This window comes from Lissotriton vulgaris, chromosome 6 (genome assembly GCF_964263255.1).
Source record: "Lissotriton vulgaris chromosome 6, aLisVul1.2, whole genome shotgun sequence".
Lineage (NCBI taxonomy): Eukaryota > Metazoa > Chordata > Amphibia > Caudata > Salamandridae > Lissotriton > Lissotriton vulgaris.
In genome coordinates this window covers 1,271,885,677-1,271,913,267 of record NC_141694.1, presented here as the reverse complement: position 1 = coordinate 1,271,913,267, position 27,591 = coordinate 1,271,885,677, and the positions used below count along the sequence as shown (strand labels likewise).

Sequence of the window (27,591 nt, the reverse complement as noted above, 5' to 3'; positions counted from 1 at the left end):
GAACTCCACACGTTACACGTGCTGGAGCCTGGTGTAATATGCCGGTTAAGGTAATTGTTCAGGCAGGAAGGTTTGAGTGTTAGTAAGTACGCTTCATTTGTAGCTTAAAAGAAGGCAGCAGTCACGTGTGGGGGAAGGGTGGGGTGCTGAGCAGAGTGCCTGTTGAAGAAACTGAATTTCCTTCAAGGAGACCCTTTCATGCGTGTCGCGCTCACTGTCAAATAATCGACAGCCCCAAGCTAAGTAAAATAAGTCAAACTTCAAGTAAAGCATATGTTTGGTGACTTCCCATTCCCCCTTTCATGAATTGCAGACTTGCCACCGCGAAAGTGATGAGTAAATAATTTGGGCGTAATTGTGTTTTATAAAATATGGTAGTTTTAAATAAGTTACAGGAACATGTCAATTGGTTGGTACTAAAATAAATCGACGAGCTGGCGGAGCCTGAATTCCGTGTTGTATGCTGGAGGGGGAGGTGTGCTGGGAGAGAGTGGGGAGGGGGCGGAGCGGGAGGAGCGTCGTTAGGGGAGTAAGTACGCTTCATTTGTAGCTTAAAAGAAGGCAGCAGTCACGTGTGGGGGAAGGGTGGGTGCTGAGCAGAGTGCCTGTTGAAGAAACTGAATTTCCTTCAAGGAGACCCTTTCATGCGTGTCGCGCTCACTGTCAAATAATCGACAGCTCCAAGCTAAGTAAAATAAGTCAAACTTCAAGTAAAGCATATGTTTGGTGACTTCCCATTCCCCCTTTCATGAATTGCAGACTTGCCACCGCGAAAGTGATGAGTAAATAATTTGGGCGTAATTGTGTTTTATAAAATATGGTAGTTTTAAATAAGTTACAGGAACATGTCAATTGGTTGGTATTAAAATAAATCGACGAGCTGGCGGAGCCTGAATTCCGTGTTGTATGCTGGAGGGGGAGGTGTGCTGGGAGAGAGAGTGGGGAGGGGGCGGAAAGGGAGGAGCGTCGTGAGGGGAGAGAGAGTGGGGAGAGGGCGAAGCAGGAAGAGCTGCTCTAGGCAGGCTGGGGAACAGATGCTGCTGGGGAAGTGATGAGGGGAGGTGCCCTGAAGAAATGCGACACGGCATGCAGGGGAGGGCGGGCGGAGCGGGGAGCAGAGTGCCTGTTGAAGAAACTGAATTTCCTTCAAGGAGACCCTTTCATGCGTGTCGCGCTCACTGTCAAATAATCGTCAGCCCCAAGCTAAGTAAAATAATGCAAACTTCAAGTAAAGCATATGTTTGGCGACTTGTCAATTGGTGGGTACTAAAATAAATCGACGAGCTGGCGGACCCTGAATTCCGTGTTGTATGCTGGAGGGGGAGGTGTGCTGGGAGAGAGAGTGGGGAGGGGGCGGAGCGGGAGGAGCGTCGTGAGGGGAGTAAGTACGCTTCATTTGTAGCTTAAAAGAAGGCAGCAGTCACGTGTGGGGGAAGGGTGGGGTGCTGAGCAGAGTACCTGTTGAAGAAACTGAATTTCCTTCAAGGAGACCCTTTCATGCGTGTCGCGCTCACTGTCAAATAATCGACAGCCTCAAGCTAAGTAAAATAAGTCAAACTTCAAGTAAAGCATATGTTTGGTGACTTCCCATTCCCCCTTTCATGAATTGCAGACTTGCCACCGCGAAAGTGATGAGTAAATAATTTGGGCGTAATTGTGTTTTATAAAATATGGTAGTTTTAAATAAGTTACAGGAACATGTCAATTGGTTGGTACTAAAATAAATCGACGAGCTGGCGGAGCCTGAATTCCGTGTTGTATGCTGGAGGGGGAGGTGTGTTGGGAGAGAGAGTGGGGAGGGGGCGGAGCGGGAGGAGCGTCGTGAGGGGAGAGAGAGTGGGGAGAGGGCGGAGCAGGAAGAGCTGCTCTAGGCAGGCTGGGGAACAGATGCTGCTGGGGAAGTGATGAGGGGAGGTGCCCTGAAGAAATGCGACACGGCAGGCAGGGGAGGGCGGGCGGAGCGGGAGCAGAGTGCCTGTTGAAGAAACTGAATTTCCTTCAAGGAGACCCTTTCATGCGTGTCGCGCTCACTGTCAAATAATCGTCAGCCCCAAGCTAAGTAAAATAATTCAAACTTCAAGTAAAGCATATGTTTGGCGACTTGTCAATTGGTTGGTACTAAAATAAATCGACGAGCTGGCGGAGTCTGAATTCCGTGTTGTATGCTGGAGGGGGAGGTGTGCTGGGAGAGAGAGTGGGGAGGGGGCTGCGACACGGCAGGCAGGGGAAGGGGCGGAGCGGAGGTGTGGGAGGAGTGCGGCTGAGGGAAAAGACGTGCAAGGCAGGCGGCTGGGGGCATGTGCATGCGCTTTTAAGCTCAATGCGCATGCGCATTGAGCTTAAATTTCACGGGCACTGCAAGGAATCGCCACGATTCCTTGCAAGTTGGTTAAAGAGTGTTTAAGCCCCCATAGTCTCGCAAGCTCGATGCACATGCGCATCGACAGGCGAGACCTAAAAAATGTTCTACTAAGCTACCATTCTTAAATATATGCACGCCCCTCCCTCTCGATTCTTGCTCACAACTTAATTGGAGTTTTAGAAAATTTAGCCTCACACCAGCAACTTGCTTAGAATGTGCTGACTTCAAACTCGTATTTCATTCAGTTCCTTTACCCCATGTTAGGTTGTTTACCTTAATATAATGAGACTTGCCATGATAGTTATAATAAATAATGATTGTCATTTTTATGTACGCTTCATCAGAATATTATTGCTAGTTTGCCTCTGCATCTCTGACAAGCTTTTGTCTTCATACTTTAACTTATAATTTTATGACAAGACCTGAGGCTCCTATTATGCATTCTAATCTTGCATTTATTGCAATAGCAGCCAAATAAGTGAACAAACTACAGTTCCCAGAGGGCCAGGCGACAACTGGGCCATGGGAACGAGAAAAAACGATAATACAGTAACCAATCAGCATCAAGTAAATAGATAAGAGGCCATACTGACTGCGCAGCTTCCTCTTTTCTTGCTGCTCGCAGTCAGATAAGTGTCTTATCTTTGCTCTCAGTCATATATTATTGTTGTTTTACTGTATTTATATTGGTTTATTATTATTGCTTTGCTCGCTTTTCAGCGTATTTCACCTCGCGCTGCGGCGCGCTTGCCTTCGCGCTACAAGCACGTCATTTTTCCGACCGCACTCGGTCTGTCAGCTGTTTTTCCCCTCCCCTTCGCTCTCTCTGCCGGTGGTTTTGCCCGGCCCCGTTCCTCGCGCTGCTCGCGCCTCTCCTCACCTCACCTCACCTTTGTTGCCGCTTTTCACTCGGAGCTTCGGAGCTCCTGCCTCAGACCGGCTTTGTGCTCCTCTGCTGCCTTCGTTTGCTTTAAGCCCGCGCCGCACACGCCCACAGTGCTTTTCCCTGACATTTAACCCTTTCCTACCTCCGTTAACTCTTCCACAGCTTTCATGGAACGTGATAGTTCCTCAGAGGAATGGCCCTCCAAGGAGGATAGTGGGTCTTTTAAACAAGACTTAAGCAAATTTATTAATAATTCTGTGGAGCATGCTGTAGAATTATCAATGAAACGCATGTCTAAGACCATGGAGAATTCAATGCTCAGCCTAATGTCCAAGGCTTTGGCCCATTCTGCGGGGGATAGCAGAAAACGTAAGGTGGACCACTCTGCTCCTGTGCATGTTTCTAAAAAGTCGTCATTGTTGATGGGCGAGTCTTTCTCACATATGGATGAGGACTCCGTGCCTCCCAGGCCTCCTATTAAGGAGGGGTTTGTTGGTTCCGAGGGCAAGAAAAAGCAAAAGACTAAGCACGTAGAGTCACCAATGAAAAAATTGGTTATTTCCACCGTCTTGGACACTGACGATGATATGGCTGATGCTGACGACTTATTTGATGTATTTGATGTGGCTGCCCCCCCCCCTCCCCTCCCAAACTTTCTAAGTCAGATTCTTTTACTTTTGAGCCTGTTTATGACTCTGAGGGTCTCCCCATGTTCGACCCTTCCTCCATCCGCCACCCTAATTCAACTGAATGGTTTCCCTCACACCACATGGGCGAATATATTTCGGCCCGTTTGCGCCTTCCTCTGGAGACTGCAGTGCGGTCCAGGCTCAAATCTGAGTGTCCCAAACCCTCTTTGCCCGAAAAAATCTCACAAGTTCCCTCTATTGATCAACCCCTCCTCACCTTCTTCTCCAAGTTTGGCAAGGATCCCCGCAAAGGGGTAGACAAGGCATGGTCCTCCTGTCAAGACTAGGTTCTAGATATGGTGGGTCCTCTGGCCCGCATTTTGGACATGGCGGAATCTGCCCACCTGGAAGGTTCCGACCTCACTGCGGATGACATCTCCATGTGGGCCCAACGGGCTTTCTGTCTTTTAGGCAATGCCAACTCTGCTATTACCCATGAATGACGTAAGGGACTCTTGATCAAGCTGGATTCCAAGCTCGCCAATCTCGCTCCCATGGATCCTGGTCCCAAAGCCAATGGTCTTCTCTTTGGCGACAACTTGGTCCGAGACCTCAGCAGGTTCGTTTCGACCTTTGCCTCTCTCGACAAGGCTCAACAGTCTATCAAGAAGGTCTTTGCCCCTCATGTTTTTGGACGGGCCGGACGAGGCAGGGGTCGCTCCTCCGGCCGTCCCTACAACCAAGGCTCCAGAGGCTCCTTCAATACCTCACAGGACTACAAGCCCCAATTCTACCCACAACGGGGACGTGGTTTCCGTGGTAGAGGACAGAAAACCTATCGCAATTCCAACTCCAACCAACAAGGTAAGCCCTTATTTTTCCCCTCCTGTAGGAGGCCATCTAAAATTGTTTCTGTCCAAATGGCACACCATAAGCTCAGACCCCTGGGTTCTCAACACTGTTCAGGGCTACCTCATAGAGTTCTCCTCTCCTCCTCTCCAAACCTCTTTTCCCCCTCCTCTAGTTTTCTCCAACCATATGGCCAATCTAATCTCAAACGAGATTCAATCTCTTCTCCAAAAACAGGCCATTCAGATTTTTCCTTACGACTCTTCAGGCTTTCTAAGCTCCATTTTTCTGGTTCAAAAGAAAAACAAAAAACTGCGTCCTGTCATCAACCTCAAATGGTTCAACCAGTTTGTGATCTATCGTCACTTCAAAATGGAGACTATCCTCTATTTGCGAGACACTCTTCGCCCAAAAGATTGGATGGTGCGTCTAGACCTTCAAGACGCTTACCTCTCTGTGCCTATCCATCAGTCTCACTGGAAGTTTCTTCAATTTCAATGGTCAGGTGTGACCTATTGTTTTACCTCTCTCCCCTTTGGTCTCTCTTCCGCTCCATGGTGCTTCACAAAGCTCCGGAAGCAAGTGATCGCCTTCCTCCGTTCTCTCGGAATTCGTCTTATCATTTACCTGGACGATATTCTGATTCTCAATTCCGACAGACTCTCTCTTCTGTCCGATCTTCAAACGACTAGGTCTCTTCTGCTGGACTTGGGTTTCCTCATCAACCCGGAGAAATCCTCTTTGATTCCATCTCAGAATACAGAGTTCCTGGGGTTCCTTGTGGACTTGGTGGCCGCTTCTCTCCGCCTACCCCTCTCCAAAGTTTCCAGAATCAAAGCGGAAATTGCCTCTGTCCTTCAGTCTTCCCTTCTGTCCCTCCGGTCCTCGGCCAGGATTTTCGGCCTCCTTTCCTCCTCTATCCAAGCCATCTTCCCAGGCCCTTTCCACTATTGCGCTCCTCAGCGCCTAAAAATCAGACATCTTCGTCAAGGCCTCGCCTACACAGACCTCGTCGCCTTAGACTCAGAGCCCCGCACAGAGCTTCAATGGTGGATAGACCATTTAGATGCGTGGAACGGGCGTACAATCTTCGCCACTGCCCCAGATCTTGTATTAGAATCCGATGCAAGCCTGACGGGTTGGGGCGCCCGCTGTGGACCAATCTCGACTGGAGGTACATGGTCGTCCGAGGAGTCCAAGTTGCACATCAACTGTTCAGAGATGCTTGCAGGTTCCTTTGCGATTCAAAGCCTTTCCATACAGAATCAAATGTTCCATCCTTCTCCGCATGGACAATGTTTCTGCGGTTCCCTATATCAATCATCTTGGCTGGACCAGGTCCAAGCCTCTGGCGGATCTAGCGAAAAGCCTGTGGGAATTTTGCCTCTCTCATCATCATTCCTTGACAGCGGAATATCTTCCCGGAAATCTCAACTCTGTGGCGGACTGGCACTCCAGGTTTCTTCACGATTCCAGCGATTGGAAGCTTTGTCCCTCCGTTTTCCGTTCTCTTTCTCACACATGGGGTCCCTTCTCTATAGATCTCTTTGCTTCACGCCTCAAATGTCAATTGCCCCAGTTTTTCAGTTGGCGGCCGGATCCCCTTGCCCTAGCTACGGATGCATTCCTCCAGGATTGGTCTCTTCACCTCAATTATGCTTTCCCCCCTTTCCTTATGATCAACAGAGTTTTGTCCCAAGTTTGTCGCCAGTCCACTTCTCTGGTACTGATCGCTCCTTTTTGGCAAGCTCAAATTTGGTTTCCCTCCTTGCTGGAGATGGCAATAGACTTTCCAATCCTTCTCCCATCTTTCGACGACCTACTCATCAATCCCCAGGGCCTTCGTCACAACCTCATTCTGGACAACTCCTTGACTCTGTCGGCCTGGAAAGTTTCCGGCCTTCCCCTTCTGACATCCTCATTTCGCAAGAGGCTGCTCTCTTCATCAACCAGGCCTGGGCCCCTGGGACTTCTAAAGCATAAAATCCGCCTGGTCTCTTTGGGCAAGCTGGTGTTTGGAAAGGTATATCGATCCCCTTTCAGCCCAGCCCCTTTGAACTTTATAATCAATTTTCTGGTCTCTGAGGCCAGTTCAGGTAAAGCTTATCGTACCATCAACCTTTATCGCTCTGCGATTTCCCTTAACCATTCTCAGATCGATGGCAAACCGGTTGGCGTTCATCCTCTGATCTGTCGCCTCCTCAAGGGTGTTCGATGTGCTAAACCTCCGTTGGCTAAGTATAACTTTTTATGGGATGTTTCAGTGGTTCTTAAACTGTTCATGAATTGGCCTGCTAACTCTGCCTTATCTCTCAAAATGTTATCTGCTAAGTTGACAATGTTGCTTTGTTTGATTTCTATCAAAAGAATTTCTGATGTTAGAGCTTTAGATGTTTCTTCTCGTCAACAGGTGTTCTGTTCCAGATTCGCAGAAGAACTAAAACTAATTTGGATTCAGTGTTTTATCCTTATTTTCCTGACCAACCACAGCTTTGTGTGGGACAATGCTTGAAAATGTATGAACAAAAGACCGCTAATCTCAGAGCGTCCTCTTGTTCCCAACTTCTTATTTCCTTCCGCAAACCCCACCTTCCCGTCTCTTCCCCTACCTCGCCAGGTGGGTTCGTTGGGTCATGTTTCTTGCCGGTATTGACGTCTCCGTCTTCGGAGCGCATTCGGCCAGGGGAGCCATGGCCTCGAAGGCCTTTTGGTCCGGCTCCCGACTGGAGGACATTCTGAGATCAGCTGATTGGTCCAATGACAGTGTTTTTCGCATGTTCTATTGTAAACGTATTCATTCTTTTGCCTCTGATGTTGTTAATATGCTTTGAACAAGCATAATAGGAGCCTCCGGTCTTGTCATAAAATGTAGATTTTCCTAGTTATTATGACGGAAAGTCTTAATTTTATTAAAGACATGGAGGCGAGTATTATCCCGCCTCTACACTGCTAATTTGTGTTCTCCCTCCCTACAGCGAATCCGGCCTTGCCACCTGCTTCATCCTAAGAGGTCTTCCCTCCATCGTCTTCATGCTTCACCCTTGTGGACTTCCCCAGCGCTCCCGATTCCTCCTCCGGATGCTCAAGTTGGACTTTGGCCTTTGCTCTCCGTAATTCAAGATGTCTGCTCCTGGATTTTGGCTGTTTCTATTGTTATGTCTATATTTCCTTTGTTCAATTTTATCTGATCTGCTCGTCAGCGAAAAGAGGAAGCTGCGCAGTCAGTATGGCCTCTTATCTATTTACTTGATGCTGATTGGTTACTGTATTATCGTTTTTTCTCGTTCCCATGGCCCAGTTGTCGCCTGGCCCTCTGGGAACTGTAGTTTGTTCACTTATTTGGCTGCTATTGCAATAAATGCAAGATTAGAATGCATAATACTCGCCTCCGTGTCTTCAATAAAATTAAGACTTTCCGTCATAATAACTAGGAAAATCTACATTATCTTAGATAAGCAGGTTTTCATTAGAACTTTACTACATGTGACAAAGTCCTATACCAATGCTTAACACTATAGCGGTGTGAATGTTTACCGTGGGAATCGGGAGAAAAGACATCGGAAGTTGACAACACCATCGGATGATCGGTTTCTATTGGCTGGAGGAGCTGATACCTAATGAAGTTTCGATACATTATTGTGTGATTTATAATAATGAGTGTTCGTAGTTCGAGTTAGGTGAAGTTCCCGATGCAAGACCGAGAGACCCAGATCAATCTCCCCTGCTGTGCGGCTCTTCTGTTCGAGAGTTGATCTTTTGCTTTGTTACAAACAGCTACTGCTAAAAGTGACTTCTTTCCTTTTATCTAATGACCTTTTCCTGATCAATGCTACTGCAGAGATCATTCTATCATTATGCTACTGCAGCTGTAGAGAACTCAGCTGAGATTCCACAACAACTCTTTATGGGAAGTTCTTCTTTTATTCTCACTCTTACTCTTTTCCGAAAAAGAGTCTTCATGGGTTCTACTTAGAATAGGTTAGGTCCCCTAGCTAGTTTAGTGACATTTTCCTTAATGGAACACTGTGTATTAATTTATGTTGTCACTAATCAATCTTTTATCGAAATTGCTTTAAACTGACTAATCTGAATAACGATGACAAAACTATGCTAATCCTTTAATATAAATAAAAGTATTTAAAACTTCACCAACTTCTCATCCTTGGCTGAACATTTAAAATTCTAACTGTCAATGATATATTCATGGTTTATGTTTTGTTCTAGCTCCAATTCACCTTTTCAAGAGCCATCAGGATTTCCCAAGGATGAGTTCTGTAAATTGGATGTTTAATCTTAGAATCATACTTGGCTAATCCTCAGCCTCCCGCAGTTTCTGGTAGCAGAGTTATGGTTCACACCCTGAATGGGTGCTTTTAAAAATGAGTGCCCAAGCTATATTAAAATAATCCTCTACTCCAGTGTCCAGACAGAGTGGCAAAGCAGTTGCAGTTTTGAAGATGTGAGTCTCAATAGGGTGAAAATGTTGCGGTTGTAAGTGTAGTGGTTGTATGTGTCTTTTCCATTTCAAGTGGTTTGAGTGAGTAACAAGAAATACTGAAAAGTTGTTGAAGGGGAGAAGTTGATTTCAGGCTCATTGAAGTTGAAAGATGCCGGTATAATAATAAATATTCAAACTTTTTTCAGGAAAAGTTGATGTGCAGCGTGAGGTACCATCACTTCCATTAGTAACTTTAGGGAGAAGCTGTTGTGTTTGATTAATCTCTGTTAATGTTGGTGGAACCTTATTTTGCAAACGGGTGAAGCTGCTTTAATTTGTGTGAATTTTCGCTGGTCGAGAAGTCACATGCGTCTGTGTGCTATTCTTGAGTGATGTTTTTCTCAAGGAAAGCAAACAAGAAGTCATATAAGAGGTTAATTGAAAGAGTGTATGGAAGCGAAGAACATTGTGAAGGAGTGTGAGCTGCTGCGAGGAGTGAGTCAGACATCATAGTGTTTCGCGCTGGTATTGGATGGTTGTGTACTTTCACACTGCTATTGACTAGTGGGTTTTTTTGTGCCATGCTGTGATTGAACACTGTTGATTTAAAGCAATCTTTTTATTAACAAGAGCTCGAGAGACCACATCATACAGAGACAATATCTTGAGGACATTAGTTGCCATGTACAGAAAATCATAGTCAACACATTCTCGGGTTGAGCAGCCCCCCTTGTTATACCTAATCGTGTTACTATTCTGCCCCCCACAGCCCTCTCTACTTCCGCCAGGGCATCCACACTCTTTCCCATTTCTTGACGCACCCCCTACTCGTATACACTGTTTCCTCTGCCCTCTGGCACCAACCGGGGTCACATTTCCACTCCTCAATCGGGGGGGTGAGAGCCCCCTCAGTTTCTGGCAATATTACGCTTCGCCTCCCCGCGGACAATGCAGCCATATACCCACATATCTGGACCAGTGTGCCTCACCTCTAATCATTAGAAGAAGCCATTTTGTGTCTAATGGGACAGGCTCGCACATCACTTCCGACATGACTTCCGTAACCTTCCGCCAGAATCCTCGGGACATTCCCATAATATGTGTATGAAGGTACCGTCCTCCCCGCACCCCCTAACACACTGCGCAGACAGGGCAGACCCCAGGAAATTAGGTGAGTGCGAGGATAGTAGACCCGATGCAGGACCTTGAGCTGCACCAATCTGCATCTGTCACATACCCACTTCCCTAGGGCTCTGGAGAGCCTCCTGCCAGTACTCATCATCCAGAATTCCTAGGTCTTAGGCCGAAGCCGCCCTAAGATAGACCAAGGGATCCGGGAGGTTGTTAATCAATCTGCAGTATATTGTGGAGGTGGGTTTCCCCTGTATGGGGTCCAGCAATAGCCGGTCTTCAAGCGGAGAATAGTCTGGAATGGAGTATGCAGAGCATGTAAAAGCTGCATCTGCATTTATCGCTGCGAGTCGTGCATATCGTACTCTTTCTGCAAGTAGTTAAAGGTGCGAGGGGAGTCCCCCTTCCATATGTCACCCAGATATTCAATGGCAATCAAGCGCCAGCCCTTGAATCCCGACAGCGCTGCCACTTCCCTGAGAGGATCGCCTGCCCAAAGCAGGGTTCTGCCCGTCAGCCTTTCAGCCCATCCCAGCAGTTTATTGGCGTCTTTCCAACATTGAACCACCACCTTAGTATGCTCCGGCCAGTCCGGGCACGCCCGCCGGGAGTACAAGAGGGATTCACAATTGCCCTGCGACATCGATGCCCTATCCACTCTGTAGGCGGCTCTTTCATCCCTACATAGACCCAGTCATTAATCACCTACATTTGGGAGGCCCAATAGTACAGCCTGACATCCGGAACTGCAATCCCTCCGTCAAAGACTCCCCTATGTAACTTATGTAGGGCAAATCTCAGCGATCCTCTCGCCCACAGCAGATACCGCACCTCCTGCGCTATGCGCTTGAAAATCATCTGTGGTCTCTAAAAAGGAGTGTTCTGCAGTATGTAAAGAAGCTGCAGTAGCATCAACATCTTCTAAAGAGCCGCCCGTCCCATAAGTGAGAGCGGAAGCGAGCACCAGTGGCTAACATCAGCAGTTAGACGACTCATTTGAGGCCCCAGATTTATCGCCAGGAATTCTTTGTGGTCCCTGGTGATGTATATCCGCAAGTATTTAAAGCCTTCCATCACCACTGGGGCAGCACAGCACTGTGGAACCAAACATTGTTGATTTGAGTTCTGTCTTTGGATTTGGTAAAGGATCACTTGAAATTAAAGCTGTCATTTATTTAACTTGTGAACAGAATATTTGACGTATACAGAACAGAATCAAAACATTTAGTTTTACAGTTGAATGTAGAAAATTCAACAGTCATTATGCAATGTTTTAAGGATTTTAAAATATTTATGAGGGGAGATGTCACTATTCCTGTACGAAAAGGGAGAATGCAACTCCAGAGGACACTCCAGCATATATTATGACTACTAAGCATGGATTAAATTCATGTCTGTGGCGAAAGCAACGGGAGAGAATTATGGAAAATGAGGGTGCTTTATGCTTTCCGAGATATTGGACATTTAATACCAGAATCCTAAATCATTTAAAAGGTAAATTGTATGAGATGAAGCCACCACCTCGATCAATGTAATATGAGGCATTTAATGCTTGAGAAAAGGTTGTGATGGAAAAAGAGAAGGAATAATATCAGGGAAGGAAAGGAAGAGCACTGTGAAATTATGGAAATGCTCTATGGGATAAGGAACAGCGTAGATGGAGAAAAGGTATTATTGAAGGAACCAGATTTAGGGCCCTATTATGATGGCGGACGGACTTGCGTCCGTCCGCCGCCCCTGAGTAAGAGGGACCGTCTGCATGGGCAGCGGCAGTCCCTTCATGGCAATTAGGATGTGACCGCCACCCTGGCGGTCACATCCTGTATTTTTTACATTGCCGCGGGTGCTGCTTGAAGCAGCACCCGCCGCAAAGTAAAAAATGAAAGCAGGGCATTTGCATGCACAAAGCGGCAGGCACCGCGCGGTGCCTGCCGCTTCGTGCACGCAAAGGCAGGGGGGTACCATAGGTACCCCCCCATGTGAACCCCGCCCCACCTTCACCCAGGGGGCCCGCAACGGGCCCCCGAAGTGAATGTCCGTATGCTTTTCTTGTCTGATAGACACCGCCAGCCATGTTAGTGCTTTTCTGCCGCGGTCGGAAGGCGACCACGACGGAAAAGCTGCGGACGGAATTCAAGACCCACCAGCCATCCTAATTTGGCGGTGGGTCTGTGGAGGCTCCGCAGCGGTTTTCCCGCATCCTTCGGGCCAGCAGTGGCTTCCGCCGGCCCGGAGGATGCGGGAAAACCACGATCATAATCGGCCCCTATATCTGGTTCATACATCAGAAAATAAGAAGAAGGATAAGGACATGGTTAAGCTAGCAGGGGATGAGTCAGGTACTGATTCAGGAGATGAAATATTACAACAGATGCTGTCTTCCCAACCACCACCTGAAAAATATACTAACCCAGGAGAGATAAGTGCTAGTGCGAGTCTGACAAAATCTCCAGTTCCAGTGGAATGAGATCCACTTCCAGTCAAATGACCCTGACAGATTGCCCCACCAGTTGTGAGAATACCAACAGCTGTGGTTCCTGTCCATACTGATCCAGTCGTACTACGAGTGGTTCCTACAGAACCACCCCTAATTGAGAGGAGATCAGAGGTCTTAATGACACCATGTTGAAAATGTACTGACAACCCAAAATACACAGCTATTTTGTAGACCACCACAACATTTGCAGGTTCTAGTAAATGGAGAATAAACCTTAGTCTTTATGGCTCCCTTAGTGCAGGCCAGCCAGCCAGAAAGAAATGACTGAACGAAAAGGACCCCATTTCCTCTTTCCCCTTGTGACCTCATATTTATTAGGATTATTACTGTTCGTGATAACCTTTGAGAGTTTGTGAGCACTGTGCCTTTAGTGCATATGCGAAATTGAGACCCACTACTCCAATTCGAAAATGCGGTTCTTGTAGATTTGTTAAGCTGCTCGCATTAAATCCAGCATTTGGATTGTGACTATAATTATACAAAATGAGATAATTCAGTCCGTGTTTTAATAGTCATTTGTTGGCCCATCAATTGGAGGTGGGAGGGTGAAATAGATCAGTTAGCCTAAAAAAAATTCCTACGTTTTAATTTTTGTCATGCTCCTGCGGAAATTGTGCGTAAAACAATGAAAGTTACAAGTTTATCATTATTTATCACGTGAACTATATCAGCCATGCGTCAGCGCCATTATACATTATAAGCAAGCTCTTTTCAGATGTGACTTTGAAATGACATTTAGGTAAGAGATTGAACTCCACACGTTACACGTGCTGGAGCCTGGTGTAATATGCCGGTTAAGGTAATTGTTCAGGCAGGAAGGTTTGAGTGTTAGTAAGTACGCTTCATTTGTAGCTTAAAAGAAGGCAGCAGTCACGTGTGGGGGAAGGGTGGGGTGCTGAGCAGAGTGCCTGTTGAAGAAACTGAATTTCCTACAAGGAGACCCTTTCATGCGTGTCGCGCTCACTGTCAAATAATCGACAGCCCCAAGCTAAGTAAAATAAGTCAAACTTCAAGTAAAGCATATGTTTGGTGACTTCCCATTCCCCCTTTCATGAATTGCAGACTTGCCACCGCGAAAGTGATGAGTAAATAATTTGGGCGTAATTGTGTTTTATAAAATATGGTAGTTTTAAATAAGTTACAGGAACATGTCAATTGGTTGGTACTAAAATAAATCGACGAGCTGGCGGAGCCTGAATTCCGTGTTGTATGCTGGAGGGGGAGGTGTGCTGGGAGAGAGAGTGGGGAGGGGGCGGAGCGGGAGGAGCGTCGTGAGGGGAGTAAGTACGCTTCATTTGTAGCTTAAAAGAAGGCAGCAGTCACGTGTGGGGAAAGGGTGGGTGCTGAGCAGAGTGCCTGTTGAAGAAACTGAATTTCCTTCAAGGAGACCCTTTCATGCGTGTCGCGCTCACTGTCAAATAATCGACAGCTCCAAGCTAAGTAAAATAAGTCAAACTTCAAGTAAAGCATATGTTTGGTGACTTCCCATTCCCCCTTTCATGAATTGCAGACTTGCCACCGCGAAAGTGATGAGTAAATAATTTGGGCGTAATTGTGTTTTATAAAATATGGTAGTTTTAAATAAGTTACAGGAACATGTCAATTGGTTGGTACTAAAATAAATCGACGAGCTGGCGGAGCCTGAATTCCGTGTTGTATGCTGGAGGGGGAGGTGTGCTGGGAGAGAGAGTGGGGAGGGGGCGGAGCGGGAGGAGCGTCGTGAGGGGAGAGAGAGTGGGGAGAGGGCGGAGCAGGAAGAGCTGCTCTAGGCAGGCTGGGGAACAGATGCTGCTGGGGAAGTGATGAGGGGAGGTGCCCTGAAGAAATGCGACACGGCATGCAGGGGAGGGCGGGCGGAGCGGGGAGCAGAGTGCCTGTTGAAGAAACTGAATTTCCTTCAAGGAGATCCTTTCATGCGTGTCGCGCTCACTGTCAAATAATCGTCAGCCCCAAGCTAAGTAAAATAATTCAAACTTCAAGTAAAGCATATGTTTGGCGACTTGTCAATTGGTGGGTACTAAAATAAATCGACGAGCTGGCGGAGCCTGAATTCCGTGTTGTATGCTGGAGGGGGAGGTGTGCTGGGAGAGAGAGTGGGGAGGGGGCGGAGCGGGAGGAGCGTCGTGAGGGGAGTAAGTACACTTCATTTGTAGCTTAAAAGAAGGCAGCAGTCACGTGTGGGGGAAGGGTGGGGTGCTGAGCAGAGTGCCTGTTGAAGAAACTGAATTTCCTTCAAGGAGACCCTTTCATGCGTGTCGCGCTCACTGTCAAATAATCGACAGCCCCAAGCTAAGTAAAATAAGTCAAACTTCAAGTAAAGCATATGTTTGGTGACTTCCCATTCCCCCTTTCATGAATTGCAGACTTGCCACCGCGAAAGTGATGAGTAAATAATTTGGGCGTAATTGTGTTTTATAAAATATGGTAGTTTTAAATAAGTTACAGGAACATGTCAATTGGTTGGTACTAAAATAAATCGACGAGCTGGCGGAGCCTGAATTCCGTGTTGTATGCTGGAGGGGGAGGCGTGCTGGGAGAGAGAGTGGGGAGGGGGCGGAGCGGGAGGAGCGTCGTGAGGGGAGAGAGAGTGGGGAGAGGGCGGAGCAGGAAGAGCTGCTCTAGGCAGGCTGGGGAACAGATGCTGCTGGGGAAGTGATGAGGGGAGGTGCCCTGAAGAAATGCGACACGGCATGCAGGGGAGGGCGGGCGGAGCGGGGAGCAGAGTGCCTGTTGAAGAAACTGAATTTCCTTCAAGGAGACCCTTTCATGCGTGTCGCGCTCACTGTCAAATAATCGTCAGCCCCAAGCTAAGTAAAATAATTCAAACTTCAAGTAAAGCATATGTTTGGCGACTTGTCAATTGGTGGGTACTAAAATAAATCGACGAGCTGCCGGAGCCTGAATTCCGTGTTGTATGCTGGAGGGGGAGGTGTGCTGGGAGAGAGAGTGGGGAGGGGGCGGAGCGGGAGGAGCGTCGTGAGGGGAGTAAGTACGCTTCATTTGTAGCTTAAAAGAAGGCAGCAGTCACGTGTGGGGGAAGGGTGGGGTGCTGAGCAGAGTGCCTGTTGAAGAAACTGAATTTCCTTCAAGGAGACCCTTTCATGCGTGTCGCGCTCACTGTCAAATAATCGACAGCCCCAAGCTAAGTAAAATAAGTCAAACTTCAAGTAAAGCATATGTTTGGTGACTTCCCATTCCCCCTTTCATGAATTGCAGACTTGCCACCGCGAAAGTGATGAGTAAATAATTTGGGCGTAATTGTGTTTTATAAAATATGGTAGTTTTAAATAAGTTACAGGAACATGTCAATTGGTTGGTACTAAAATAAATCGACGAGCTGGCGGAGCCTGAATTCCGTGTTGTATGCTGGAGGGGGAGGTGTGCTGGGAGAGAGAGTGGGGAGGGGGCGGAGCGGAGCGGGAGGAGCGTCGTGAGGGGAGAGAGAGTGGGGAGAGGGCGGAGCAGGAAGAGCTGCTCTAGGCAGGCTGGGGAACAGATGCTGCTGGGGAAGTGATGAGGGGAGGTGCCCTGAAGAAATGCGACACGGCAGGCAGGGTAGGGCGGGCGGAGCGGGGAGCAGAGTGCCTGTTGAAGAAACTGAATTTCCTTCAAGGAGACCCTTTCATGCATGTCGCGCTCACTGTCAAATAATCGTCAGCCCCAAGCTAAGTAAAATAATTCAAACTTCAAGTAAAGCATATGTTTGGCGACTTGTCAATTGGTTGGTACTAAAATAAATCGACGTGCTGGCCGAGCCTGAATTCCGTGTTGTATGCTGGAGGGGGAGGGTGGCTGGGAGAGAGAGTGGGGAGGGGGCTGCGACACGGCAGGCAGGGGAAGGGGCGGAGCGGAGGTGTGGGAGGAGTGCGGCTGAGGGAAAAGACGTGCAAGGCAGGCGGCTGGGGGCATGTGCACGCGCTTTTAAGCTCAATGCGCATGCGCATTGAGCTTAAATTTCACGGGCGCTGCAAGGAATCGCCACGATTCCTTGCAAGTTGGTTAAAGAGTGTTTAAGCCCCCATAGTCTCGCAAGCTCGATGCGCATGCGCATCGACAGGCGAGACCTAAAAAATGTTCTACTAAGCTACCATTCTTAAATATATGCACGCCCCTCTCTCTCGATTCTTGCTCACAACTTAATTGGAGTTTTGGAAAATTTAGCCTCACACCAGCAACTTGCTTAGAATGTGCTGACTTCAAACTCGTATTTCATTCAGTTCCTTTACCCCATGTTAGGTTGTTTACCTTAATATAATGAGACTTGCCATGATAGTTATAATAAATAATGATTGTCATTTTTATGTACGCTTCATCAGAATATTATTGCTAGTTTGCCTCTGCATCTCTGACAAGCTTTTGTCTTCATACTTTAACTTATAATTTTATGACAAGACCGGAGGCTCCTATTATGCATTCTAATCTTGCATTTATTGCAATAGCAGCCAAATAAGTGAACAAACTACAGTTCCCAGAGGGCCAGGCGACAACTGGGCCATGGGAACGAGAAAAAACGATAATACAGTAACCAATCAGCATCAAGTAAATAGATAAGAGGCCATACTGACTGCGCAGCTTCCTCTTTTCTTGCTGCTCGCAGTCAGATAAGTGTCTTATCTTTGCTCTCAGTCATATATTATTGTTGTTTTACTGTATTTATATTGGTTTATTATTATTGCTTTGCTCGCTTTTTAGCGTATTTCACCTCGCGCTGCGGCGCGCTTGCCTTCGCGCTACACGCACGTCATTTTTCCGACCGCACTCGGTCTGTCAGCTGTTTTTCCCCTCCCCTTCGTTCTCTCTGCCGGTGGTTTTGCCCGGCCCCGTTCCTCGCGCTGCTCGCGCCTCTCCTCACCTCACCTCACCTTTGTTGCCGCTTTTCACTCGGAGCTTCGGAGCTCCTGCCTCAGACCGGCTTTGTGCTCCTCTGCTGCCCTCTCCCAGCCTTCGTTTGCTTTAAGCCCGCGCCGCACACGCCCACAGTGCTTTTCCCTGACATTTAACCCTTTCCTACCTCCTTTAACTCTTCCACAGCTTTCATGGAACGTGATAGTTCCTCAGAGGAATGGCCCTCCAAGGAGGATAGTGGGTCTTTTAAACAAGACTTAAGCAAATTTATTAATAATTCTGTGGAGCATGCTGTAGAATTATCAATGAAACGCATGTCTAAGACCATGGAGAATTCAATGCTCAGCCTAATGTCCAAGGCTTTGGCCCATTCTGCGGGGGATAGCAGAAAACGTAAGGTGGACCACTCTGCTCCTGTGCATGTTTCTAAAAAGTCGTCATTGTTGATGGGCGAGTCTTTCTCGCATATGGATGAGGACTCTGTGCCTCCCAGGCCTCCTATTAAGGAGGGGTTTGTTGGTTCCGAGGGCAAGAAAAAGCAAAAGACTAAGCACGTAGAGTCACCAATGAAAAAATTGGTTATTTCCACCGTCTTGGACACTGACGATGATATGGCTGATGCTGACGACTTATTTGATGTGGCTGACCCCCCCCCCCCCCCCCCCCTCCCCTCCCAAACTTTCTAAGTCAGATTCTTTTACTTTTGAGCCTGTTTATGACTCTGAGGGTCTCCCCATGTTCGACCCTTCCTCCATCCGCCACCCTAATTCAACTGAATGGTTTCCCTCACACCACATGGGCGAATATATTTCGGCCCGTTTGCGCCTTCCTCTGGAGACTGCAGTGCGGTCCAGGCTCAAATCTGAGTGTCCCAAACCCTCTTTGCCCGAAAAAATCTCACAAGTTCCCTCTATTGATCAACCCCTCCTCACCTTCTTCTCCAAGTTTGGCAAGGATCCCCGCAAAGGGGTAGACAAGGCATGGTCCTCCTGTCAAGACTAGGTTCTAGATATGGTGGGTCCTCTGGCCCGCATTTTGGACATGGCGGAATCTGCCCACCTGGAAGGTTCCGACCTCTCTGCGGATGACATCTCCATGTGGGCCCAACGGGCTTTCTGTCTTTTAGGCAATGCCAACTCTGCTATTACCCATGAATGACGTAAGGGACTCTTGATCAAGCTGGATCCCAAGCTCGCCAATCTCGCTCCCATGGATCCTGGTCCCAAAGCCAATGGTCTTCTCTTTGGCGACAACTTGGTCCGAGACCTCAGCAGGTTCGTTTCGACCTTTGCCTCTCTCGACAAGGCTCAACAGTCTAACAAGAAGGTCTTTGCCCCTCATGTTTTTGGACTCGCCGGACGAGGCAGGGGTCGCTCCTCCGGCCGTCCCTACAACCAAGGCTCCAGAGACTCCTTCAATACCTCACAGGACTACAAGCCCCAATTCTACCCACAACGGGGACGTGGTTTCCGTGGTAGAGGACAGAAAACCTATCGCAATTCCAACTCCAACCAACAAGGTAAGCCCTTCTTTTTCCCCTCCTGTAGGAGGCCATCTAAAATTGTTTCTGTCCAAATGGCACACCATAAGCTCAGACCCCTGGGTTCTCAACACTGTTCAGGGCTACCTCATAGAGTTCTCCTCTCCTCCTCTCCAAACCTCTTTTCCCCCTCCTCTAGTTTTCTCCAACCTTATGGCCAATCTAATCTCAAACGAGATTCAATCTCTTCTCCAAAAACAGGCCATTCAGATTTTTCCTTACGACTCTTCAGGCTTTCTAAGCTCCATTTTTCTGGTTCAAAAGAAAAACAAAAAACTGCGTCCTGTCATCAACCTCAAATGGTTCAACCAGTTTGTGATCTATCGTCACTTCAAAATGGAGACTATCCTCCATTTGCGAGACACTCTTCGCCCAAAAGATTGGATGGTGCGTCTAGACCTTCAAGACGCTTACCTCTCTGTGCCTATCCATCAGTCTCACTGGAAGTTTCTTCAATTTCAATGGTCAGGTGTGACCTATTGTTTTACCTCTCTCCCCTTTGGTCTCTCTTCCGCTCCATGGTGCTTCACAAAGCTCCTGAAGCAAGTGATCGCCTTCCTCCTTTCTCTCGGAATTCGTCTTATCATTTACCTGGACGATATTCTGATTCTCAATTCCGACAGACTCTCTCTTCTGTCCGATCTTCAAACGACTAGGTCTCTTCTGCTGGACTTGGGTTTCCTCATCAACCCGGAGAAATCCTCTTTGATTCCATCTCAGAATACAGAGTTCCTGGGGTTCCTTGTGGACTCGGTGGCCGCTTCTCTCTGCCTACCCCTCTCCAAAGTTTCCAGAATCAAAGCGGAGATTGCCTCTGTCCTTCAGTCTTCCCTTCTGTCCCTCCGGTCCTCGGCCAGGATTTTCGGCCTCCTTTCCTCCTCTATCCAAGCCATCTTCCCAGGCCCTTTCCAGTATTGCGCTCCTCAGCGCCTAAAAATCAGACATCTTCGTCAAGGCCTCGCCTACACAGACCTCGTCGCCTTAGACTCAGAGCCCCGCACAGAGCTTCAATGGTGGATAGACCATTTAGATGCGTGGAACGGGCGTACAATCTTCGCCACTGCCCCAGATCTTGTATTAGAATCCGATGCAAGCCTGACGGGTTGGGGCGCCCGCTGTGGACCAATCTCGACTGGAGGTACATGGTCGTCCGAGGAGTCCAAGTTGCACATCAACTGTTTAGAGATGCTTGCAGGTTCCTTTGCGATTCAAAGCCTTTCCATACAGAATCAAATGTTCCATCCTTCTCCGCATGGACAATGTTTCTGCGGTTCCCTATATCAATCATCTTGGCTGGACCAGGTCCAAGCCTCTGGCGGATCTAGCGAAAAGCCTGTGGGAATTTTGCCTCTCTCATCATCATTCCTTGACAGCGGAATATCTTCCCGGAAATCTCAACTCTGTGGCGGACTGGCACTCCAGGTTTCTTCACGATTCCAGCGATTGGAAGCTTTGTCCCTCCGTTTTCCGTTCTCTTTCTCACACATTATTATATTTCTTATATAGCGCCTGAATCGACCCCCGAAGGGGTATCTCCGCGCTTGCCTTGGGAACCCGTCCTGGCTTTTCCCTGTGAGATAGCCCCTACAGGGCATCCCCAAGGTGAAAGCCAGGCATCCCGCCGTGGGGGGGCCGTTGTGGAGATTAAGCAAGCTTAATGCCCAGAGTTGCAGAGTGTGAACCCATGATTAGGTCAGGCACCGAAGCGAGAATTATCGAGTCCATGGACATTTGAGCTCAAGACCCTGCCGCGTCGGGAATTGAACCCTAGTCCCGGGTCTGACCTCAGCTTCAGGGTCTGCCTGCTCTAACCAGTGAGCCACACTTCTCCACACATGGGGTCCCTTCTCTATAGATCTCTTTGCTTCACGCCTCAATTGTCAATTGCCCCAGTTTTTCAGTTGGCGGCCGGATCCCCTTGCCCTAGCTACGGATGCATTCCTCCAGGATTGGTCTCTTCACCTCAATTATGCTTTCCCCCCTTTCCTTATGATCAACAGAGTTTTGTCCCAAGTTTGTCGCCAGTCCACTTCTCTGGCACTGATCGCTCCTTTTTGGCAAGCTCAAATTTGGTTTCCCTCCTTGCTGGAGATGGCAATAGACTTTCCAATCCTTCTCCCATCTTTCGACGACCTACTCATCAATCCCCAGGGCCTTCGTCACAACCTCATTCTGGACAACTCCTTGACTCTGTCGGCCTGGAAAGTTTCCGGCCTTCCCCTTCTGACATCCTCATTTCGCAAGAGGCTGCTCTCTTCATCAACCAGGCCTGGGCCCCTGGGACTTCTAAAGCATAAAATCTGCATGGTCTCTTTGGGCAAGCTGGTGTTTGGAAAGGTATATCGATCCCCTTTCAGCCCAGCCCCTTTGAACTTTATAATCAATTTTCTGGTCTCTGAGGCCAGTTCATGTAAAGCTTATCGTACCATCAACCTTTATCGCTCTGCGATTTCCCTTAACCATTCTCAGATCGATGGCAAACCGGTTGGCGTTCATCCTCTGATCTGTCGCCTCCTCAAGGGTGTTCGATGTGCTAAACCTCCGTTGGCTAAGTATAACTTTTTATGGGATGTTTCAGTGGTTCTTAAACTGTTCATGAATTGGCCTGCTAACTCTGCCTTATCTCTCAAAATGTTATCTGCCAAGTTGACAATGTTGCTTTGTTTGATTTCTATCAAAAGAATTTCTGATGTTAGAGCTTTAGATGTTTCTTCTCGTCAACAGGTGTTCTGTTCCAGATTCGCAGAAGAACTAAAACTAATTTGGATTCAGTGTTTTATCCTTATTTTTCTGACCAACCACAGCTTTGTGTGGGACAATGCTTGAAAATGTATGAACAAAAGACCGCTAATCTCAGAGCGTCCTCTTGTTCCCAACTAATTATTTCCTTCCGCAAACCCCACCTTCCCGTCTCTTCCCCTACCCTCGCCAGGTGGGTTCGTTGGGTCATGTTTCTTGCCGGTATTGACGTCTCCGTCTTCGGAGCGCATTCAGCCAGGGGAGCCATGGCCTCGAAGGCCTTTTGGTCCGGCTCCCGACTGGAGGACATTCTGAGATCAGCTGATTGGTCCAATGACAGTGTTTTTCGCATGTTCTATTGTAAACGTATTCATTCTTTTGCCTCTGATGTTGTTAATATGCTTTGAACAAGCATAATAGGAGCCTCCGGTCTTGTCATAAAATGTAGATTTTCCTAGTTATTATGACGGAAAGTCTTAATTTTATTAAAGACATGGAGGCGAGTATTATCCCGCCTCTACACTGCTAATTTGTGTTCTCCCTCCCTACAGCGAATCCGGCCTTGCCACCTGCTTCATCCTAAGAGGTCTTCCCTCCATCGTCTTCATGCTTCACCCTTGTGGACTTCCCCAGCGCTCCCGATTCCTCCTCCGGATGCTCAAGTTGGACTTTGGCCTTTGCTCTCCGTAATCAAGATGTCTGCTCCTGGATTTTGGCTGTTTCTATTGTTATGTCTATATTTCCTTTGTTCAATTTTATCTGATCTGCTCGTCAGCGAAAAGAGGAAGCTGCGCAGTCAGTATGGCCTCTTATCTATTTACTTGATACTGATTGGTTACTGTATTATCGTTTTTTCTCGTTCCCATGGCCCAGTTGTCGCCTGGCCCTCTGGGAACTGTAGTTTGTTCACTTATTTGGCTGCTATTGCAATAAATGCAAGATTAGAATGCATAATACTCGCCTCCGTGTCTTCAATAAAATTAAGACTTTCCGTCATAATAACTAGGAAAATCTACATTATCTTAGATAAGCAGGTTTTCATTAGAACTTTACTACATGTGACAAAGTCCTATACCAATGCTTAACACTATAGCGGTGTGAATGTTTACCGTGGGAATCGGGAGAAAAGACATCGGAAGTTGACAACACCATCGGATGATCGGTTTCTATTGGCTGGAGGAGTTGATACCTAATGAAGTTTCGATACATTATTGTGTGATTTATAATAATGAGTGTTCGTAGTTCGAGTTAGGTGAAGTTCCCGATGCAAGACCGAGAGACCCATATCAATCTCCCCTGCTGTGCGGCTCTTCTGTTCGAGAGTTGATCTTTTGCTTTGTTACAAACAGCTACTGCTAAAAGTGACTTGTTTCCTTTTATCTAATGACCTTTTCCTGATCAATGCTACTGCAGAGATCATTCTATCATTATGCTACTGCAGCTGTAGAGAACTCAGCTGAGATTCCACAACAACTCTTTATGGGAAGTTCTTCTTTTATTCTCACTCTTACTCTTTTCCGAAAAAGAGTCTTCATGGGTTCTACTTAGAATAGGTTAGGTCCCCTAGCTAGTTTAGTGACATTTTCCTTAATGGAACACTGTGTATTAATTTATGTTGTCACTAATCAATCTTTTATCGAAATTGCTTTAAACTGACTAATCTGAATAACGATGACAAAACTATGCTAATCCTTTGATATAAATAAAAGTATTTAAAACTTCACCAACTTCTCATCCTTGGCTGAACATTTAAAATTCTAACTGTCAATGATATATTCATGGTTTATGTTTTGTTCTAGCTCCAATTCACCTTTTCAAGAGCCATCAGGATTTCCCAAGGATGAGTTCTGTAAATTGGATGTTTAATCTTAGAATCATACTTGGCTAATCCTCAGCCTCCCGCAGTTTCTGGTAGCAGAGTTATGGTTCACACCCTGAATGGGTGCTTTTAAAAATGAGTGCCCAAGCTATATTAAAATAATCCTCTACTCCAGTGTCCAGACAGAGTGGCAAAGCAGTTGCAGTTTTGAAGATGTGAGTCTCAATAGGGTGAAAATGTTGCGGTTGTAAGTGTAGTGGTTGTATGTGTCTTTTCCATTTCAAGTGGTTTGAGTGAGTAACAAGAAATACTGAAAAGTTGTTGAAGGGGAGAAGTTGATTTCAGGCTCATTGAAGTTGAAAGATGCCGGTATAATAATAAATATTCAAACTTTTTTCAGGAAAAGTTGATGTGCAGCGTGAGGTACCATCACTTCCATTAGTAACTTTAGGGAGAAGCTGTTGTGTTTGATTAATCTCTGTTAATGTTGGTGGAACCTTATTTTGCAAACGGGTGAAGCTGCTTTAATTTGTGTGAATTTTCGCTGGTCGAGAAGTCACATGCGTCTGTGTGCTATTCTTGAGTGATGTTTTTCTCAAGGAAAGCAAACAAGAAGTCATATAAGAGGTTAATTGAAAGAGTGTATGGAAGCGAAGAACATTGTGAAGGAGTGTGAGCTGCTACGAGGAGTGAGTCAGACATCATAGTGTTTCGCGCTGGTATTGGATGGTTGTGTACTTTCACACTGCTATTGACTAGTGGGTTTTTTTGTGCCATGCTGTGATTGAACACTGTTGATTTAAAAAAATCTTTTTATTAACAAGAGCTCGAGAGACCACATCATACAGAGACAATATCTTGAGGACATTAGTTGCCATGTACAGAAAATCATAGTCAACACATTCTCGGGTTGAGCAGCCCCCCTTGTTATACCTAATCGTGTTACTATTCTGCCCCCCACAGCCCTCTCTACTTCCGCCAGGGCATCCACACTCTTTCCCATTTCTTGACGCACCCCCTACTCTTATACACTGTTTCCTCTGCCCTCTGGCACCAACCGGGGTCACATTTCCACTCCTCAATAGGGGGGGTGAGAGCGCCCTCAGTTTCTGGCAATATTACACTTCGCCTCCCCGCGGACAATGCAGCCATATACCCACATATCTGGACCAGTGTGCCTCACCTCTAATCATTAGAAGAAGCCATTTTGTGTCTAATGGGACAGGCTCGCACATCACTTCCGACATGACTTCCGTAACCTTCCGCCAGAATCCTCGGGACATTCCCATAATATGTGTATGAAGGTACCGTCCTCCCCGCACCTCCTAACACACTGCGCAGACAGGGCAGACCCCAGGAAATTAGGTGAGTGCGAGGATAGTAGACCCGATGCAGGACCTTGAGCTGCACCAATCTGCATCTGTCACACATACCCACTTCCCTAGGGCTCTGGAGAGCCTCCTGCCAGTACTCATCATCCAGAATTCCTAGGTCTTAGGCCGAAGCCGCCCTAAGATAGACCAAGGGATCCGGGAGGTTGTTAATCAATCTGCAGTATATCGTGGAGGTGGGTTTCCCCTGTATGGGGTCCAGCAATAGCCGGTCTTCAAGCGGAGAATAGTCTGGAATGGAGTATGCAGAGCATGTAAAAGCTGCATCTGCATTTATCGCTGCGAGTCGTGCATATCGTACTCTTTCTGCAAGTAGTTAAAGGTGCGAGGGGAGTCCCCCTTCCATATGTCACCCAGATATTCAATGGCAATCAAGCGCCAGCCCTTGAATCCCGACAGCGCTGCCACTTCCCTGAGAGGATCGCCCGCCCAAAGCAGGGTTCTGCCCGTCAGCCTTTCAGCCCATCCCAGCAGTTTATTGGCGTCTTTCCAACATTGAACCACCACCTTAGTATGCTCCGGCCAGTCCGGGCACGCCCGCCGGGAGTACAAGAGGGATTCACAATTGCCCTGCGACATCGATGCCCTATCCACTCTGTAGGCCGGCTCTTTCATCCCTACATAGACCCAGTCATTAATCACCTACATTTGGGAGGCCCAATAGTACAGCCTGACATCCGGAACTGCAATCCCTCCGTCAAAGACTCCCCTATGTAACTTATGTAGGGCAAATCTCAGCGATCCTCTCGCCCACAGCAGAGACCGCACCTCCTGCGCTATGCGCTTGAAAATCATCTGTGGTCTCTAAAAGGGAGTGTTCTGCAGTATGTAAAGAAGCTGCAGTAGCATCAACATCTTCTAAAGAGCCGCCCGTCCCATAAGTGAGAGCGGAAGCGAGCACCAGTGGCTAACATCAGCAGTTAGACGACTCATTTGAGGCCCCAGATTTCTCGCCAGGAATTCTTTGTGGTCCCTGGTGATGTATATCCGCAAGTATTTAAAGCCTTCCATCACCACTGGGGCAGCACAGCACTGTGGAACCAAACATTGTTGATTTGAGTTCTATCTTTGGATTTGGTAAAGGATCACTTGAAATTAAAGCTGTCATTTATTTAACTTGTGAACAGAATATTTGACGTATACAGAACAGAATCAAAACATTTAGTTTTACAGTTGAATGTAGAAAATTCAACAGTCATTATGCAATGTTTTAAGGATTTTAAAATATTTATGAGGGGAGATGTCACTATTCCTGTACGAAAAGGGAAGAATGCAACTCCAGAGGACACTCCAGCATATATTATGACTACTAAGCATGGATTAAATTCATGTCTGTGGCGAAAGCAACGGGAGAGAATTATGGAAAATGAGGGTGCTTTATGCTTTCCGAGATATTGGACATTTAATACCAGAATCCTAAATCATTTAAAAGGTAAATTGTATGAGATGAAGCCACCACCTCGATCAATGTAATATGAGGCATTTAATGCTTGAGAAATGGTTGTGATGGAAAAAGAGAAGGAATAATATCAGGGAAGGAAAGGAAGAGCACTGTGAAATTATGGAAATGCTCTATGGGATAAGGAACAGCGTAGATGGAGAAATGGTATTATTGAAGGAACCAGATTTAGGGCCCTATTATGATGGCGGACGGACTTGCGTCCGTCCGCCGCCCCTGAGTAAGAGGGACCGTCTGCATGGGCAGCGGCAGTCCCTCCATGGCAATTAGGATGTGACCGCCACCCTGGCGGTCACATCCTGTATTTTTTACATTGCCGCGGGTGCTGCTTGAAGCAGCACCCGCCGCAAAGTAAAAAATGAAAGCAGGGCATTTGCATGCACAAAGCGGCAGGCACCGCGCGGTGCCTGCCGCTTCGTGCACGCAAAGGCAGGGGGGTACCATAGGTACCCCCCCATGTGAACCCCGCCCCACCTTCACCCAGGGGGCCCGCAACGGGCCCCCGAAGTGAATGTCCGTATGCTTTTCCACGGCGGAAAAGCCGCCGCGGAAAAGCATGTGATTCCCTCCATCCTAATATGGCTGGCGGTGTCTGATAGACACCGCCAGCCATGTTAGTGCTTTTCTGCCGCGGTCGGAAGGCGACCACGACGGAAAAGCTGCGGACGGAATTCAAGACCCACCAGCCATCCTAATTTGGCGGTGGGTCTGTGGAGGCTCCGCAGCGGTTTTCCCGCATCCTTCGGGCCAGCAGTGGCTTCCGCCGGCCCGGAGGATGCGGGAAAACCGCGATCATAATCGGCCCCTATATCTGGTTCATACATCAGAAAATAAGAAGAAGGATAAGGACATGGTTAAGCTAGCAGGGGATGAGTCCGGTACTGATTCAGGAGATGAAATATTACAACAGATGCTGTCTTCCCAACCACCACCTGAAAAATATACTAACCCAGGAGAGATAAGTGCTAGTGCGAGTCTGACAAAATCTCCAGTTCCAGTGGAATGA

At 47.4% G+C, this 27,591-nt stretch overlaps 1 pseudogene; it reads left to right on the top strand.

Annotated features, from left to right (window-relative positions):
* Window positions 1–38: 38 nt before the first annotated feature.
* LOC147708760 (uncharacterized) lies at window positions 39–27,591 on the top strand (annotated as a pseudogene).